The sequence below is a fragment of the Phaenicophaeus curvirostris genome, chromosome 3, assembly GCF_032191515.1.
Source record: "Phaenicophaeus curvirostris isolate KB17595 chromosome 3, BPBGC_Pcur_1.0, whole genome shotgun sequence".
In the NCBI taxonomy this organism is placed as follows: Eukaryota; Metazoa; Chordata; class Aves; order Cuculiformes; family Cuculidae; genus Phaenicophaeus; species Phaenicophaeus curvirostris.
Genome location: NC_091394.1, coordinates 89,241,113 through 89,259,898, shown reverse-complemented (window position 1 = coordinate 89,259,898; position 18,786 = coordinate 89,241,113). Strand labels below are relative to the sequence as shown.

General features: G+C 41.4%; 1 protein-coding gene across 4 annotated transcripts in view; it reads left to right on the top strand.

Moving 5' to 3' along the window:
* Positions 1-3,901: 3,901 nt before the first annotated feature.
* The window catches only part of CYRIB (CYFIP related Rac1 interactor B), a 75,137-nt gene continuing 60,252 nt past the window's right edge, over positions 3,902-18,786 (top strand). For 3 of the 4 annotated variants that reach the window (XM_069854663.1, XM_069854667.1, XM_069854665.1), the window contains exon 1: positions 3,902-4,102. The gene's annotated coding sequence lies outside the window, so the exon portion shown is untranslated. Of the gene's footprint in view, positions 4,103-14,599; positions 14,641-18,786 lie in introns of those variants that run through there. The other variant, XM_069854664.1, reaches the window with a different exon arrangement.

The window sequence follows — 18,786 nt, the reverse complement described above, 5'->3', positions numbered from 1 at the left end:
TTAATACTGTAAAATTACCATTACCCTTAATCACAGTCCAACACTGAACTCTCTTGCGTCATTTGACTTAAAGAAATGTTCATTAATTGGGAGTGTGCTGCATATATTAGCTGAGGCAAACCATATGAAGAGGCTGTGCTGATTGCAGGGAACAATTGCACCAACAGATGAGCGAACTTGAAAATAATCTCAGAGTTTGTAGTGGCAGGAGAGGAGCTGACTAATGTAATGAGTCACGTGAAGTGAGCAGGGTGCAGCTCCAGGAGAAGACAGACTTTCATCAGGTCTCTCAGAGTAAAACAAATGAATTTCTGAAGTAACTTGGTTTCCCCACTTGCCATCTAAATATCAGCATGACCCTTTTTTTAGGGGGAAAATGCATTTTGAGATTGTGAGTTCCTGTCTCCATGCGAGTATAAAACATAGTAATTGTTTGTTATTACAGTATCTGAAAGCACTTCAGGCATCCATGTACGCATTCAGTGATTTGCCCTTGGCTTTTTGTTTTGTCTGTGCTTTTCAAAATTTTTGTTGAGCATTCATATTTTGTTGCAACTGTTTATATTCCTGAAGAGCTACATTTATATCTTGGGGTTTGTACTATCCGAAGCGAAAGCCCTAAAGGACACTGTACTGTGAATGTGACTGCGTCTGCAATCCCTCATTCACTAGCTGTGCACTCAAGAAGGTGGAAGAATCTGGAAGGGGGAGGGCAAAACCTGATGTTAGCTTTATCTGAACTGAAAAGAGCTATCAACCACAAGAGTGTAACAGGGGATCTCTGCAAAGTTGCCTCTCTTTTCCATTCTTGAGTTTTTGCTGGAAGAGATCTCCTCACTTTAAAAATTAAATCTTTATATACAGGATGCTTGTTTTCTGTTTTCAACCACACAATGGCGAAGATAGTTATGTCCTCCCCTCCTAGACAAACAAGACTGTAGTCCCTGCTGAGCACAAGTGGGAGAGGATAGCTTCCTTTTCTCCTTTTGCCTTTCTCCCCAAGGCTACCATTAAGCCTTCAAGTAGCTGGAGTATTGTAACTGTGCATAGCACCAAAGGGCAGGTTTGCTTCTGTTTTTATTTACATCTCTGGCTGTCTATATAAAGTCATCTTTTGTCACTGGTAATATGCACGTGTATTCAGTACATATACATCCCGGAGTACATTTGGAGCTTAATAATCTTTGCTCTGTGAAAATACTCTGACCTGCTTTCTCTCCTAGGTGTCAGTTATACCTTCCTGGCAGCAATACACCTACTAACAAAACCATCTGCGGGCATTTAGCCACAGAAGACCAGTTATGTTCTGTTACTACTCCTTTATTTTATGATACTGGCTGGCAAAGATAATCTATAATTTTAAGGGTTTTTTTTAATGTATCATAATAATATCCCGGTAAAATAATTTTCTGTTCAGAAGGAGCAATTAAGAAATTAAAAATGCAGGCAGAACTAATAGAAAATTAGTGGGGGTTTTTAGTCATGCAACTTTTTCCAGAGTGTTCAGTATCTTTTTATGCTTCAATTATTACCTGGGATGTGGATGCCTTAGTACACAGATGCTTTTAAAGCATTAGTGATGTTCAGGGTCTGGGCATTCTTGCTTGTAGTACTGAAAGATGAGAGATACAAATCAAGGATACCTTAAAATTTTTGAGAGACCTAAGGAGTAAATATTATTATAAACCTGCTTATGGTTTCAGTAGGAAATTTTTCTTGCCTCACCCAATCCCCCTAATCCCTAAGAGGTTTACAATGCTATGAACATCAAAAATTGTTCATCCCTGAGGCTGGTTGGATGGTTTCCTCAGCTCTGTGTAACAGGACAAAGTTCTTTCATATGAGAGGTGAGAGCCCCAGGTTTGTATTAAGCCCCAATGGTAATGAATCCAATGTAAACTCAAAGTATGATTCGGATTCCCTTGAATTCAGTTCCATGAGATCTGGATTGCTTCCTGCCTGGGACACTTCCAACGGTCTGCACACTTCAGAGGAGAAGGAGATATGGTAGTGACCAGCCATCATCTCAGGAAGGAGTGTTCATCAATCTATAGCTCCAGATTTGTATCTGCTAGCTGCAAAAAGTCCTTTTCTGTAGCAGAAGTGAAAAGTCAGGTCAAGCACTTAGACAAACCAAGCACAAGCAGAACTGGGACTTCTCTTCTGTCATTCTGCCCACAAGCTGCTTCTGTGAAAATCTTTTTTCCTGTCTTCTTGGACATGTCCTCTGTTTACTCCAATCTACACAAACTTCCAGGAGCCCCCCGGGCTTGCCCGAGCTCTCCCTTCTCCCCGTGTACATGAAGGCAGCAGGCAGTGGGTATGTGGTGCTCCAGCCCTGCTGTTGCCTGGATGTCAGCTGAGGACCAAAACTAAACTGCAGCAATTTCCTTTGAGTTCATCCAGCAGGTTCTGAAGTTGAACAATACTCACAAATGGCTTTGTTTATATGCTCTTATATAGAGCATTAGTGTAGTGAATCCAGGTATCTTGAATCCTACCATATTATGAGAGGAACTAAGTTTAGCAGTTTAGGTCAGCATATACGGGCATGACAATAAAAAGAAGAGAAATATGTTGACATATAAAGAAAACTCTTAAGGTCTGTCCCATTTTCGTTCTTTCTCAAAGTGGGTTTGGAGGAATTGGTATTCACTAATATCTGGCACTTATCAAACTGGTATTTGGCTTCTGAAGAGAAAGTAGCAAAAGTGGTTAGACTTTCAGGTGGTTGGTTTGCCTCTTTCAGATTGAATAATCACCTTTCCCAATTACAATGTTCTACTGTTTGAAGCTGCAAGGAGTTTTGTCTTGGCTCTATCCCTATGCTATTGCCGGCTGTCCTACTCAGTTTCTAAGCTGCTCCTCAATGCATGGCATGCAGCTGTGCCACAGTTACACACACAAGAGTTCCTCTGGGGGGTTCTGGTGGGAACCGGCTCCAGAGCCTCACTGAACATGGTGTGAGCTGCCCCTCTGCTTCCAAAGAGACAACATGAAGGCCAGATGAGACTTCATGCCAAAACATGGACAAACGTTGCCTAGATTCCAGATTCCTTTAAGGAAAAAACAAGCAGAAATTTTTATTTTTTCTTTCTCTGCATGTCTATGTGTATTTTTACCGAAGAATCAAGCCCCAGGACAGATTTTTTTTGCTGTTGTTTTGTGTTGGCACATTTGCCAAAAGCAGAAGTAGTTCAGGGCATGTGATCTCCTAATGTGACAGCACCAAAATCCAAATCACAATACAGGCAAAGAAAAGGTGAAATCTTCATCAATAAGACGTGTCTATGGAGAAGAACGTACATCATTAAGTCTGCAAAGTGACCCTAGGATATATTTTTGTGTTCCTTAACCCATTTTGCAGATCTTTAACATTTGGGGTTCGAGGAGAGGGGTGCAGTATTGGCCAAGGGACAGCGACTTGGGCAGCCTAGAGCTCGCCGAGGGATTAACTTCCCATCTTTTTTGCTTAGGTCTTACAACAAGACCCGCGGGGTAAGAAATTTATGCACAGCTTTCGTTCAGCAACCCTGTGTTTTGCCAAGAAGGAACCGTATTTTCCTTCCCATCACGGCTTTGGCAACAGCAAACATTTAAAACCCCTGGCTTAGGCCTTTAAAAAATATTACAGCCACACCGCTGGCTTAAGCGACGATCCATAACGCTAAGTCGGTGGCTTTAAGGAGCTGCTGCTGGGCGCTAGAGAGGCGGCCGGGGTGTGAACCCTCTCTGGGAGCCGGGGGGAAGATGGCGGCCCCTTTAAGGAGGTCGACCCGCTCGCCGCCCGCCCGCCCCCGTCTCGCCCCCCACCCCTGCCCGAGACTCGGGGAGTCGCAGCAGGTGCATGCGCAGTGCCCTGGCAGCCCGGCGCGCCTGCGCAGTCACCTGCCGGCCGCCCCGCCGCCACATCCGGGTCACTGCGCGCCCGCCCGCCCGGCCGGTCCCCCCCGCGGCGCCGCGCAGCTGCCTGCCCCCTCCGCCCCTCCTCCCCCTCCCCTGCGCGGGGCTCCGGCCACGCCGCTGCTGTCGCTGCCGAGCGGGGGGAGGCGGCGGCTCCGGCTCCGGCTCCCGCGCGCATCGCCCTCGGCGGGGCGGCCGGGTGAGTGTCGGGGGCGCGGGCGGGGCGCCTCGCTCGCTGCTCCCATCCCCGCCGGCTCCGTCCCCGCTCCCATCTGTTGCACCCGCCTCCCCGTCGCCCTCCGCAACTTCTCCGCCCGCCCGGTCCCGTCCCGTCCTCGCTTCGCCCCGCGGGGCGCCGGGCAGGGCGAGGAGGGGCTGGGTGGGAGCGAGCGGCCGAGCCTCGCTGCTCCCCGCGCCTCGGGGACCCTCGGGGCGGTGTCGCCGCTCTCGGTGCTGCGGAGGCAGCGTTAGTGGTTAACGGGGGGGCCCTGCGGGAGCCGGAGCGGGCGGGAGGCTCGGCGGGAGGGAGAAGCCCGGGCGGGTTTGGCTGATACAGGGTGTATCCTGCAGCTTTGTGCGCCGCGGCGGTGATGCTGGCACTGCGGCTCCAGGTAGGGTTAAGGTGAATTCGGAAGCTGTAGCAGCAGGGTGTTGTTTCTAACCTATTCATTAAATAGCTGATAACATCTAATTTTAATTGGATTTTCTTTCTTCGGTGTGATTCAAGAATAAGGACACGTGCGACTTCGTTCTGTCTTGTTACTTCTTAATCTATTGTATTTTACGAGGTAATAACACACAAGAAGTTTCTTCACAGAAATACTTGAGGTATTAAAGAAATCCAGAGATTGTGCTGTGAAGGTTCTTGAAGGCTTTTTCTTCTTTCTTTCTGTTCCAGTGCATCAGCGTCTTGGATCCACATGTCAGTGGGGCTATGACAGTGTCTTTCTGCTGTGATAGTGGAGTCTTACCAACACTTAAAATCTGCCATTCTGAATTTCTGATAACGTAGTATGGAAATACAAGTGTTGATTAGCATGTGTATCAGTAAAACAATTTCTAGATTGATCTAATACTCTTGTGTTCTTCTTTATTACTGTTTCCGTTGCTAAAATCTGTGAAGTCTGTTGTGCTCAAATTTCCCCCACCATAGACGCAAACAGTTTTCTTTCTTTGTGCTCTGACTGCTTGGACTTTAAATATAGCTTTACGTTGCTGAGTGATTTCTGTAGCGGGCTGTGGCAGAAAGGAGTGTTGGACAGGAGACTTTCAGTAATGACACCGAGGTGACTGTTAAGGTTGGAACTTGAATCCAAACTTGGAAGGTTCCACCTGACAAATGTCTTTGTTTAGCAAGGCGTGTTGCTTGGCAGAACATATCTTCAGTTCTTTGTGGCCAGTTTGAAGGTAAAATCCTAAACCATTGAATAATACTGTTCTTTGAAGTAGAAATGCTTTTTTGTCTGGTGTGCAGAGTATCCCATTGCTGAGACAGAACCTTTTGGTAGAAGAATAGATAGCTTTTTACCCAAGTCTCATGGTCAGATTTCTTTTTGCCTATATAAGCTATCAGAGAGTAGCACCATAGAAAGAAGGAATCCCAGAATCTGCTTTAAAATATCCCTGTCAAGAACCGCCACGGATGCATGAAAGTAAGGAATGAATTTGATCCCATCTGTTATACAACTTCTGTTTGTCATCAGGTGCTCTAGATTTTCTTCACTGTTTGCAGTTGAACTGGTGCCACCTGGGGTGACGGATTACTGAAGAGATTGTCTTTTGAAATTCTCTACCTCTTCATGGGAAACCGTTCCTGCGGGAACCTCACTGACTGTGGAAAGGTGATGTTAGCTGGTTCTGTTCTTGCATACATAGCTATCCTGTCCCTTTCTCTGGGTTTCCAGGGAATCTTAATGTCTGGATAAAGAGAGAAAGTAAACTGTTCTCCTTTTTTTTTTTTTCTGTATCTTTCGGTAGTTATATATCTTAGCAGAATAATTTATTTTGAAATTAACTGAATGCAATGGCTAAAATATTTTAGGAATAGTTATATGAGGAACTTTCTTCAAGGTGTCTGTCATTGGCCTTCTAATGGAGCTTACTAGATACCTGGAATTAATGCTGTGGAGATAGAAGAGGGGGGAACAGTTGTATTGCAAACTGCTGAATTACTGAGTAATACGGTAACAGAAACAGACTGTCATTTTGAAAAGCATATGTAGGGGCCACTTTGGATTTCTGTAGCCACTTAAGCATGGTACACAAATTCAGGTCTTTTTCCTCTCCCTGTGTATATAGAATACAGATCTGCAAACAGCCTGCAGTACCCTTTTTTTGTTGTTGTTCCCTGCTAGCTGGAGCTAACATGTCCCCTGCAGTAGAGGCAGACAAAATTAGAGCTTACATGCAAGAAGTCAGATGTGATTTAAGCAGTCAGGTTTTCTTTCCTATAAACTTGGTCATTTATAATTGCACCTACAGTTTTAGTCATTGATGTAGAGGGGCTTAAGTTGTGAAGAATGACTCCTGTCTCTTAAGGTAATGTTAACTACCCTGAAGTATGTTATAAATCAATTTTATGAGAGTTATTAATCTTAAAAATGTTTAAAAATACATCTTCAAAGCTGAAATATTTTGAGTGTTGTCGGATTGCATCTCATGGATTATCAGCTGTTGAGCAAATGTGCCACAGGCAGGGTATGCAGCCCGAGTGAATGTAAGTGCTGAATCCAGTCAAGGTGTGAATGTCAGTGCCACAATCCTGTGTGCTTAGTACCAGGATGCAGAGAGTCAGCCTGGCAGTCATTTTGGTCACGCTGAATCCCTCCCAGTCTATGAGAACTGCTTCAGAGGTGATGAGAGCAAGGGGACTGGAGGATAAGAAAGAAGCTCTGCTTGAATTGGAAAGAATTAAGTGGCAGGGAAGGGGAAGCATTGGCACTACTTGCTGGCTGTGGCACCTGAAATATGTGCATCAGTTGGGCAGAGTAAGATTTATTTCAAGGTATTTTCCAGCTGTAAATGATGGCCATTTGTATGCACTTTTTGATATCCTTTAATTTGTGTGTATCAAGAGCACTTATAAATAAATAGATAGTCCTTTTGCATACTTAATAAATCTTTGTTTAATATTGATCTATGGATACATAACCCTAAAAGCATTAAAATTTTCTTCCTAGTTATTGTGGAAAATTTAAAACCTCTGACTGCCCTGGGCAGAGAATTCTGCCTTTCTTTTCATGTGTATGAAGACAGCAGCTTATTTGTTTGCTTTTAATTTCAGGTTTTCTTATAAATTCACCTCAATTTCCTCCCTTCTGTTATTCAGGAATGTTCTCTCCAGTGCAACAAGTTGGCTGCTGCAGCTGGCAGAGTTTTTCAAACTGTCTAACATTTGCTGAAAGTAACAGGCTCTCTTATATAGTCGCTGTTACACATTTGCAATTCCAGTGCACACTGGAGTTATGTGCATCGCAATTATATAAACAGCAGAGCTTAACAGAAACCAAGAACATACAATGATCAGTTTTACAGTTGACTAGGTAAAGCTGAAAGTATTTTTAGTTACAGTAGCTTTTCCTGTATCCTCTATCCCCTGTGGTTTTAATTGCATTCTCCTTTTTAGAAATGGCATGTTTTCTCTTCTGTCACGTGAAAGCCTGATGCATGGAGAATACCTTCACTGTGGAAATGGTGAAACTGATCACTGACAGCATATTTAAATGCAAGTGAAATGGTGCATTATTTTTGTCTTTTGCTCCTGATATAGTAATTTGAATTTCAGGGTGGTTGTAAGACAGTTGTAGATGTGAGTTCGTAAGCCACATACACACACGCTAAACAGGACACTGCCAGCCTTTACCTCACATCTGTCATTACAGCCTTTGTCATCTGGTTATGGCACAGTCTTCATTTACTGTTGCTACTGAATCACATGGTCTTGGTGAAGTGCTTAGTAATTTATTTCTGGTTGACTCTGGAAATGTTAATACCGGCCATGAAACTGTAAGAGGACTTTTGGTACCAGACTTTATTATTTTTGAGCATTCTTTTTACACTACTTTCTCAGCACTTAGAAAAAGAGTTTTTGCGTTTCTAGTAACCACACAATTACTGCCTAATGTGTGTCTACCAGGAAAGCTTGTTGTTTACCTTATTTACACTAACCTAATGTTTCAGTATTGCTCTGGAGGAATGATGGATGGCTGTCCAATATACAAAATTGTTGTGGGGCTAGGAAAAACTGGAGACTAAAGATCTCTGAAACAAATTGCTGGTGAGGGGCTCTTTATCAGCGAGTGTAGTGATAAGATTGGGGGGGGAATGATATTAACCTGAAAGAGGGGAAATTAGGCTAGATATTAGGAAGATATTTTTTTTGGTGAGAGTGGTGAGACACGGGAACAGGTTGCCCAGAGAAGTTGTGGGTGCTTCCTCTGTGGAAGTGTTCAAGGCCAGGTTGGATGGGGCGTTGAGGAGCATGATCTAGTGGGAGGTGTCCTTGCCTGTAGTGGGGGGGTTGGAACTGGATCATCTTTAAGGTCCCTTCCAACCAAAACCATTCTATGGTTCTATACTTACGTACCATCTTCAAGTATTGAAACTAGTTTGGTTTTTTTCCTAATAATATTTATATGGGCTGGTTTATTTTTATCCTTTTACTCCTGTTCAGTGGAAATGCTTCATGGTTTGTGGTTTTGTTTACTAAGTGTTTGGCTGCTTCTTTGGCTTATGTCAACAGCACTTGGGATTCCCAGGTGGTCCATGTGCAAATAGTATAATTGGGTCTGGGACAGCTTAGCTTGTGAGATTGAATGCATTCAGTTTGGTGTGGCAGTAGCTGCAAAAATAGCATGCCTTGCAAAACAGGCCTTCTGTCTGCCACCCACACCAAAACCTAAAGCTTGATCCTGTAGGCAGTTAATACGCTTGTCTGGAAGGCTGATACCCATCTGCAAATGCTCTACCTGAATCAGTGACCACCAGGCAAAAAAAAGTTTTGTATGGCTAATCACTTTATATAATAAGAAGATGCAGCAGAACACTGTCCTAGATACATTTTTCAGAGCACTTTTTACTTCAGACTGCAAGGCTTAACTGTTCCCAATAGCAGGAGGCTGTTCTGTGAGCGCGTTCTGTTTGACTGGCATAGTTCAAAAGACTCTTATATTCAGCCATGAGGCAATTCTGGTTCTCCTTCAGTACTAGATGATTAAATTAAATGGAGCGTTAGCGTGAGTAAGTTTTTCTGGTGTACTGTATGAGGGAATAGATGAGTTCCTAGGAGCCCCACTTGTAAATTAGCTGACTGGAAAGCCCTGTTTCTGTGACTAGTGGTTCTACCAGTTAACTTCAAAAGTTAGATCTAATTGTGTATGCTTCCAGTCAGGTGTGGCACTGGATGATGGCTGGTTCTCCTTTTTTATTATGGCAGTCTTCAGAGTCATATCCTCATAGGGAAAGGGAATTCTTGTCTTTTTGTGTTGGACAAGAAAGGTATTTGTTTTGGCTTCTGATGTACAAATCAGTTTGCTTCTGCTGAAAAAGAAAATAGTAGTGCTTTTGAATTCTAGCATTGCTAGTTTGGAAAAAAAGAACTGTAAGGAGTAAGAAGACATATATTCATAGCTCTTCTTCTAAAAAAAGAAAACAACCACCTACCCATTTAGTGTTCCTGAAAGTGAAGCTTCTCAGGCTAAGTGCATTCTGGGCATGAAAATCCAGTTCTTTTCTTCTTGTTATATTTGCACCTTTTATGTGCTGAGACATACAGTTATTTGAAACTGTTCCTTCTTAATGTGGAAGTGAAATATGTAACTGGTAGACTTCATGAGCCTTCATGTTAAAGATAAAATTGCTGACCTTGTATAAATACAGATCATACAGACAAGGCAGAGTTATGTCAGGATTTCTTATGGATAATAGTTAATTGATTTAGAGTTTATATTTCCTGCTTGTGTCTATCAGTCTTATGTGGGGAGAAGTGGATTTGTCAGCTGAACAGGCAGTTGAATTGTAACGATAGCTTTGAGATTTTTTTTTGTTTTGTTTTGTTTGTTCGTCTGGGTGCTTCTTGTAGAAGATAACTTGATATTTGTTCCCACGTGCAACTGGCAGAAGTTACAGCCTCCCAAACACTGAAGTAGTACCTTAAATGCTTTAACTGTTTGCATCTGAGTTCAGAGCCAAATTACTTAGCAGTAGTAACAGAACAACAGGACCTACTTGGTGTCTCCTAGCTTTAAGTTTGGGGGATGATCTTGGAATAGCTTTCAACCAGCCTAATGAAATCCAAGTTGTTTTCTTACCTTTTCTGAAGTTTCTGAGTTTAGCAGTGTTTGAACTTGTTATGGAGAAACTCTCCATTGTTCTGTAACTATGGCTTCTTAATAAATACGGGGTGGAATTGTGTCCTGGAAGGGAAATCTGTGTAGGTGGGAGTGCCAGTGAAATCTAGGAAATAGAAGTGTAAGAGACTATCAATTAAGACCTAATTCTTTGAGCAAATAATGTTATATAGTATTGATCATAATATTGTGTCAGGTTTTCAAAGGAATTCCAGTCAAACTACTTAAGTAGCTGCCAAAAGTGAGGCTTAGGAACAGATGTTCTAATTGTAGTCTTAAATTTTTTTGACAGCTCTTCAAATAGCTGTGGTGTGTCTCAGCTTTACAGCAGAGTGTTTTTGCAGGGCTTATGGCTCTTGCTTTGCTTCTCTCCCTGTCCCTAGTCCAGAATGGGCCTCAGATTGCCCCCGTTACAGTCCTATGAAAACTCATGCTCTAATAAACATGTATCCAGCTGGGCAGCATGGGAGAAGAAAATGGGTTTGGATGGAGAGGACAGCTGAAGTGAGGAGTGATGGCAGTTAACTAGGAGGAGGAGCAGCTTACTTTGAGCTGAAAGCAGGGAAGAATATTAATTAGAATGTGGGACTGAGCTGGGGACAAGTTATTTAAAAACTAGTGAAGTACTTAGGTTGAGAGCTCTCATGGAGGGTTTTGATCAGGTACTAAGGAAGTGCGTGGGAATAGTGCTGCCTCTCACCCAGCATCTTGGGGATGTCAAAGGAAATGGAGACTTGCTGGATGAAGAAAATAGGCAGAAGAGCTAATGGGGAGAGCGCTGGACAGGAGAACTAAGAGTAGCAGTTGGGATTTTGTAAGGAAGGCAGATAGGTCTTTTAGATGAGGAACTCAAGACGGTAAGAGTTAGAAAAACTGTAAGGAAAGGACTACAGTGAAATAAAACGTACTGAGTTTTGTCCACTACCATTAGTAGCCATCATGTCTTCACAACTTCAGTTTAATCTGTATGTCCAAGTGGTGGAAACCAGTATTGTGAGCAAATGGTTCTGATTCTGTTCACGTGCCATGTAGCTACAAGGGTTAGTTGTCCAGGCTCATCTCCTAGTTAAGATTTTATACTTGGCCTTTTCTGTTAGGCTGCAAAACAGTGCTCAAAAGTAAAGAAGCCGGAGAAGGAAAGCATCCTTGAATATATAACTGTGTGCCATTTCTTCCATTAGGACTTTTACTTTATCCTAAGGTGAAGTGGCTGGTGCTACAAGTGAACAAGTGCTCAATAGTTTAATTTTTGTTGCTTAATACCTTAATACCTGCTTGCTCTTGCTAGAGTGCTTCAGAGATGGAATTAATTTTCTCTTGGATAGTCTGGTGCTGCTTTCTGTATAGTTACCAGAATGGTCTAGTGAGATGAGGAAGTGGTTTGCTTCCTATTTCACATGAGGGGCACAAAGAAGAGAAGTTCAGCTAGTTTTGCTTGGTTAGAAATGACTGGAACCTGCATCTTTTTAGACTAGTTTACATATTGCAACCACATCCCCATCAAAGGCACTGCTTTTCTTCTGCTGTGATTCGATTTTAATATTGTAATATCACAGTTGTTTCTTGTGTTGGTTCTCTCCTGTAGCTACCACAGCGAAATTGGAGAACACGGCAGTGCTTGAGGTCCCTCTGTTTATCGCAGCAGCAGCAGAGAATGGCCATTTCATGTTGTCAAAAAGGCAAAGTTATTTCTAGTTTCTTCTAGAGTAAATGTGTTTGTTGCTCAGAGAAATAAGCAAAAATGTGGCATTGTGTGACTCTCAAGAGCTCATACTTTGTTAGGGACTTCCGCAAACTGTTGGTGTTGATGCCAGTGGTGGTGTTCCCTGCATTCCTTAGTTGTACTGTATTCACACAGCCTTAGGGCCAAACTGCTGTGTGTTGTAAAAAGACGCCTATTTCTAGTGTATAAATGTTTTGGAAAAGTCAAAGTGGTGGTGCAGCTTTATTAACAGATTAGTGGGCAATGAATTCCTTTTTCTCCATTATTGTGAAGGAAGGAGGAATGAGCTGATTTTTATTTTTCAGTTGGGCCTCTCTGTTGTGCACATTGCTCTGACTGACTGTTTGACAGATAGTTCTGTCCTTCTCTAGCTACTGGAAGGTCTTTCTGGTTTGTAGAGCCTTGTGGCTTCTTAAGTTTCTCTTTAGAAGAGGAACAGTATCAACCAGTGTAAGAAACATAAAGCTGCTGTTTCTTCTGTCATTAGAAGAAAGGGTAAAACGCCTTTGCTATCCTTTTCTGCTCTCTGAGGATGGGATTGGTTTTTTGGTTGTTTGTTTTTTTTTTTTTTTTTGGTTCCTCCTACCCTCCTACTAGCTCATCACTCGAAGTTTTTCTTGGGAGCTTCTTTTTTAACGTAAATACTACGAATGAAGCCTGTGGTGGTTAGAAAACAGTGTAGTATTTATAAAAAGAAGAAAGTGTTTACTCCTGGGTAAAGAAAAGAACAGCAGCCTCTGCTGATGGAGCTGTGGTTTTTCGCTTTTTCTTGCCAGGTCTACTGTGTTGGCTTATGTTCGGTTAATATTTGGCTGATCAGCTTTGTAGCTAGCAGGACTAGGAATGTTTTTACTGTAGGTTGAATTTAGTGCAAACTTACTTTCAGTTGAAAGCTTTGCATTCGTTGGTAGCGAATCTCTTTTGGGGTATTAAGGTGGAGATTTTCCTCTCCTGTTATGGAGGGGAGTGGTCACAGGAGTGTATTTGATCTGAAAACTCAGTCAATACTCTGGGTTTCTTAGAAGCACAGCTGGCTCCTGATGTGATGTTGGGTACGTGACGAACATTACTGTTCAAACTTGAGGAACTTTCATGTGGAAACGGACACATAAAGATTTTAAACAATGAGAGCCTCTGGTGCTGTTTTCTGGCCTTATGTAGGCTTTTTGTGTGTTTAGTTCTGTAATCTGTCAGTGCTGCCCACCTTCTGTGGATGGATTTATGTAATTTAAGTACCTTCAGTTCAAGTAAGAATTGTAGTGACACTTTATAGAAGTGCAACACGCTGAAGCACGGCTGCGTGTGGGTGAGTCAGGAGAGAGCTGGGAGTAGCAGCACTAAAACAGAAAAGGAAGTACAGTCATGATAAAACTTGGGGGGTTGTTTTCTTTTTTTCTTTTTCCTTTTTAAATAAACAAACAACCATCTGTCCCCAGAGGGTGGGGATGGAATTAGTTGATACAGTTTGTATCTTATGATTACTCTCTGTGCATATAGATTTTTATATGTGTGTGTATATATATCTATAAAAACACATGCTTACCAATGTACTTCCGTTGTGTATCAGCACCCTTGTCAGTATGCATAGCTATATTATAACTCAGTACAGTACTCAAGTAGGGCAGTTTGTATCCCAGCAAATATGAGCTGTTGTAGAAGCCACATGTAGTTTGAGGAAACTAATATTTTAATTGCTGTCCAGAATACTTACGTGGTTTTTCAGCCTCTATTTTGGTATACGCTAGTGATATAGGCTTTGCTTATGCTCTTGTTCCATCTGTTGAGGGCAGATCCCCTCTGCCAGGGGACAAGCACGCATGCACTCACTCATCAGGGCACACTATGTGCTGCTGACAGTTGTCAGGAAATAAAACATACCGAGTACAATGTAGTTCAATTTTCACAGTGTGGTGGCTTTACAGCACTGCCAGAATGATTCAATGCCACTTAATTTTGTTGTTGATGTATATGCATTAGCTTCAGAAAAAGAACTAAAAATTGCTTACTAACTTCAAGTAATTTATGTTTAGCTTCCACTGTTACATAGCTTTGACTTTCTCAGAGAACATGTTGTCTTTGGTCTCAGTATTTTTGCATGTTAAAAAAATTGAAAGCCAAATGCTTTCTTTAAAATGAAAAGCACAATTGTTGTGCTTAGAATTGGTCTGTTTCCTGATTCTGATTCAGTGTTAGAAAAAACCAGCTGAATGTATTTACTTTAGTCCTGGTAAAATGCTGTTCTCGGCAAAAGGATTGGTTTGTTTTTTTTTATCATGTTTGTAAATGAGCATAGATGTAACAGTTACAGATATTTCTTAGTAACATCATCAAAAGAAAAATCAGCTATTTTATGTTTATACTTTAGAGTAGCTTTTTTTTCAAGGACAGTGTTCAATCTTAATTTGAGCTGGTGTTACAACTCATCTTTGTAACTTCAGAGAAAGAAAAAAAAGGAAGACAGTGAGAGAAAGCCTTGTTAGATAAGTTTAAGTAGTCATCTTAGTGTATTATAAATACACTAATTCTTTGAACTCTTTGCGTAGTGTTTTTTGTTTGATTTAAGGATGGTTTAGTTAAGATATTCTTTTTCCCTCTTGTCCTAGTGAGTCCTGGAGTACAGATTTTTACACTTCATCTGCTGTCCTTCACTGAAGGAGGGCACCTCAGGCAAGTATTTTTTCTCTTACCAACCTGTTATTCTGTGTAACATCATCTCTCCCTCACCGCTCTTGGGTGTGCTCTGCTTCACAAATTGCTGAGCCTGCTGTTACAGGCTGGGCTGGTAATGTAAATGTGAAGACTGCGTCCTGCCTGTGAGCAGCGTAATAGAAGTAACTGGAAGGTAGGGTTTATGCTTTTGTTTTACGTCTGATCAGATAGTTTCAGTCTTACTCCTCTGTCTCTTCTAATCCTTTTTTTATTTGGCACTTAAGTAGAAAACCCTTCTTGCTTGTACTTAAGGAAATAACTGACGTAGGTAACATTCTTTGTGCTTTTTTTTTGTTTTGACTAACTGTATTTCTCTGCTTTATTCTCCCCTGAATACTCGTAAGAACAGAATATTTAGAGTAACTGCTACTAGCAGCATCTAGTTCCATAGTACAGTAGCTCTTTTTGTTAACCTACTGCTTCTTTCATTTGGCATCATTAATACTTCTAATCATCTCTACAAAGCTCAGGCTAGAACTGCCTGAAAAGTAAATTGTTTGAGTTTTATCTTTGAACCGACAGCCCCCTGCCCCCTTTCTGTCTGAGCAGATTCGCGAACCCTGGAAGTGTGCTCCTTAGGGGGCTGGTTTTCAGCAGTCTGAACGAGGGGGCAGTCGGGCCAGGAGTCCAGACAGGTTTCATTTGAACAGTGCTTTGGAATTGGGGATGGCTTGTTTCCTCTTTATTCTGTGATTCTCAGGGTTTCTCAGTACTTGTAACTGGGGCAGGCTGTGTGCCTATAGTAGCCTGTTTTTCTGACAAATACTCCTTTTGGGTCTGAGTAAAGTTTACGATGCAGAAACAGACCTTTATTCTTTGTGCAGAGCCATGAGCACTACTGTCAACCTTTTCAAAACAGTGCTTCCAGAAGAAAAGGATAAAATTCACTTCTGCCGTGAAACTGATATTCAAAGTCAATGTTTCAAGCTGCTCTAGTATCTTTTGAGCAGTAGTAGTAAATTCAGCATCTGCTAAGTTTTTTTTCATTAACTAGGATCAGTAGTGTTTATCACAGGCTGCAGATAATACTTGTTGAAAAGATGCAACTCTTCTTAATCATTGCCTGATATTGCCTGAGACTTCATAGTGATATACGTTTTGTAGTTCTATGGGAGCAATTCAGAAAATCTGGCTGGGCTTTTGTAGTTTGTCTTCAGTGAGTTTGAAAAAGGTGATCTTTTCTTATACAGGTGGGTCTGCCTCCACCGAGTTTTGTGCTTTCGTTATGGAAAGAAAACCTTTTGAGCAGGTTTGTCGCTGACACAGTAGCTTTATCCTCAACCTGGAAATGTAGGGATTAGATTCTGTTTTGCTGTTGCACCTGCATGAACTTATTGACTATGTACCTTGCAAAATGGCACTGATTTAATCTTTAAATAAAAGTGATATGGGCTTTAAATAAGCTGTGTTACTGTTTTAATAGCTAGCAAGACTTCAGACACAGAGCTGTCCCACTCTTAATGAGACTTGCACCTTTTACAATTGACTTGCATGTATTAGTTTTATATAAACCTGTGTTTATAGAAAATTAGTTTGTATTGAGATTGAAACATTATATGAGGGCCTTTTGCCTGTCTGAGCAGAAAGGATGGAAATGTATTGTCTGTCTGTTTGCCTGGCGACAGGGAATCAGTTCTGTCTGCTTATCGTATTTGTAAGATAATTATTACATTTGTCTCATTGCCCAGCTTCTGACTCACTGGAAGGCGTGGATAGTAATGCGTAATATAATGTGTAATACATAGAGTCATAGATGAGTTAACATAAACATACTATTTAAAATATATTAATATAAAAATATATTTAAACTAACATTATTAAATAATATGTGATATGTGAGTTAGTGTTTGTTTCACAGTCTAAGAAGCAGTGTATGCAATTGAAAGTTGTACTGGCAAAAACTGTTTCAGCACATCTGGGGTGTTATTTCAGTGTCTTTGTTGACTGAGATGCTCTAATACCAGTTGTCTAGTTGTTCAGATGATGCAAGTGTGTAACAGAGATGACTTGAAGAGGTCCGTGCATTTCTGTGTGACTGCATGAACTGTAGTAGTACACTGCATAAATAGAAGTAGATAGCAAACACTTGAATTTACTTATTTTAAGTTTTTCTTGCCCTGGCCTGTGTACTGGTTAAGCTGTGCAAAACAGACTTGGGAAGCCACATGTCAAACAAATATCTTGTGGGCTTACACTAGTTTTAACCAAGGAACTCACCCACGTTAAGCCAGTCGTGTTTGTGTTGGTACAACAGAAGAAATAAGGCAAGAACTGTTTCTTCTAGCAGTCACAACTTTAAGCTTTTATCCTATTATATTTTATTTGAAGTTCTAGAGAAGCTGAAGGAAACAAATACAGACCTTAGTTTTATACTGACCTTGCTCTTTAGGGGTTCTGTTGTCTTTAAAGGTAGTTGAACTTTCTGCTTTCTCTTGTATGCCAGGTTTTTTTAATGCAGTAATTTAAAGGAATTTATTTGCACGAATTCAGCCCTCAATGTTAAAGGCCTTCATTTATCTCTGGAATCCTTTAGCAAAGTTCTCTGGCTGTAAGGAACACCAAATTTTGTTTCTGATGGGGAAAAAAGCTGTGCAGTTCTGTGGTCTGGGTCGCTACAGAAGATGAGCCAAAGAGTTGAGCTGGGTTCTGTGTCAGTGCCGTATGTTATCTTGAATGCAAGGCTTCTGCACTGAAGACTTTTTATTTCTTTTAACACGGTTTGTTACCTTTCTAAAAGGAGACTTAAGGATGTGACTCAACCTTGCAGAAGGAAGGAAACATGAAATGTAGGCTGTTCTTCTAGTCTGAACTTACATCAAACCTTTGCAGAGGGCTAAGTATTGTTGCTAAATAAATGTAGAACCACTGTACTGTGCATGGAAAATAGGGAAAACGTAGCTCTGTGTGTGTTCTTGGCTTTATGAAAATGACATTGTTGTTAATGACATCTTGCATGTATGTCAAAAAAAAAAGCAACCTGCCCTCTAATTTAAATAATTTAAATTGAAAGGAGTGTGAAGTCCATTCTTCCCTTCCCCCTTTCCTAGGATATGGTTGGAAAATGCTGTTTATCCTTGTATAAGATGGGAGTTGGAGATGATGGGTTCTGGTCTGCTGGCACTGTATGCAAACAAGTGAGGTGTGGACAGCAGGAATGCTAGATCTCCATTTTTGCTAATACTTGAATTGTTTTGTCGGTTTTAGGCCTGCCTGTGGTAATGCCTTTCTAAAATGAAAAATCCAGAAGAATTTGTGCTCAGGACACAAAGTCGAAAGCACGAATAATTAATCTTTGTGTCTTATGGTAGACTTTTTCTGTCTAGAAGTAGTGTGCTGGCTAAGGAAGAGAAGATGCATAAGCCAAAGTTTTGTCTTCTATTTCATTTGCTATACTGTTAGTGTTGAATGGACTTCCTGTAGTCACAGGAGTAATATCTTCATAGTAATACTGTGAGGGTGGTATTTTTGCCCTAGACTTGAGTATGTACAGTGTACTGAAGTACAGTTTTATAATAAGCAAACAACAACAGCACCCCAAATAAACCCCAAACCATACAAAACAACCAACCCCACAAAGCACAACCAGTGGTCCCTCTAAGCCAGGGGAGAGGTTTGCATAACTGTACAAACAGTTCTCCTGGCATTCATTGCTGCTGAGGAGAGTGGAAATCCCCAGTGTGTTGGGGGTTGGAGCAAAAGATTGTGGTGTGCTTGAGTCATGTGATGGATGGCTGATCAGAACTTCTGCACTACATGTATACTCTTCATCTGTTGTGCTGCTTGATAAATCTACAGTTTCAGAGATAGGGTTGAGTGAGGAAGGGGAGACCTTCTGGAAAGCAGAGATGGGAGGAGAAAAGGTAGCAGAAGATGGACTTTGTTAAAGTTGCAGTATTATTGGCTTGATATTGGATTAATAGTTTGTTCAGCTATCACTCTCAAGTGTACTGTCACCCGGGGCACTAAACATTATCAAGAGATAAAAGAAAAATCACAAAGGTTCTGAAGAACAGCATTACTGTAATGAAGGATGGAGAGTTAAAACCAGCCAACCAAAAACCCACTATACCATCACTGCCTTTTTCTGACGTTTGCAGTCACTGA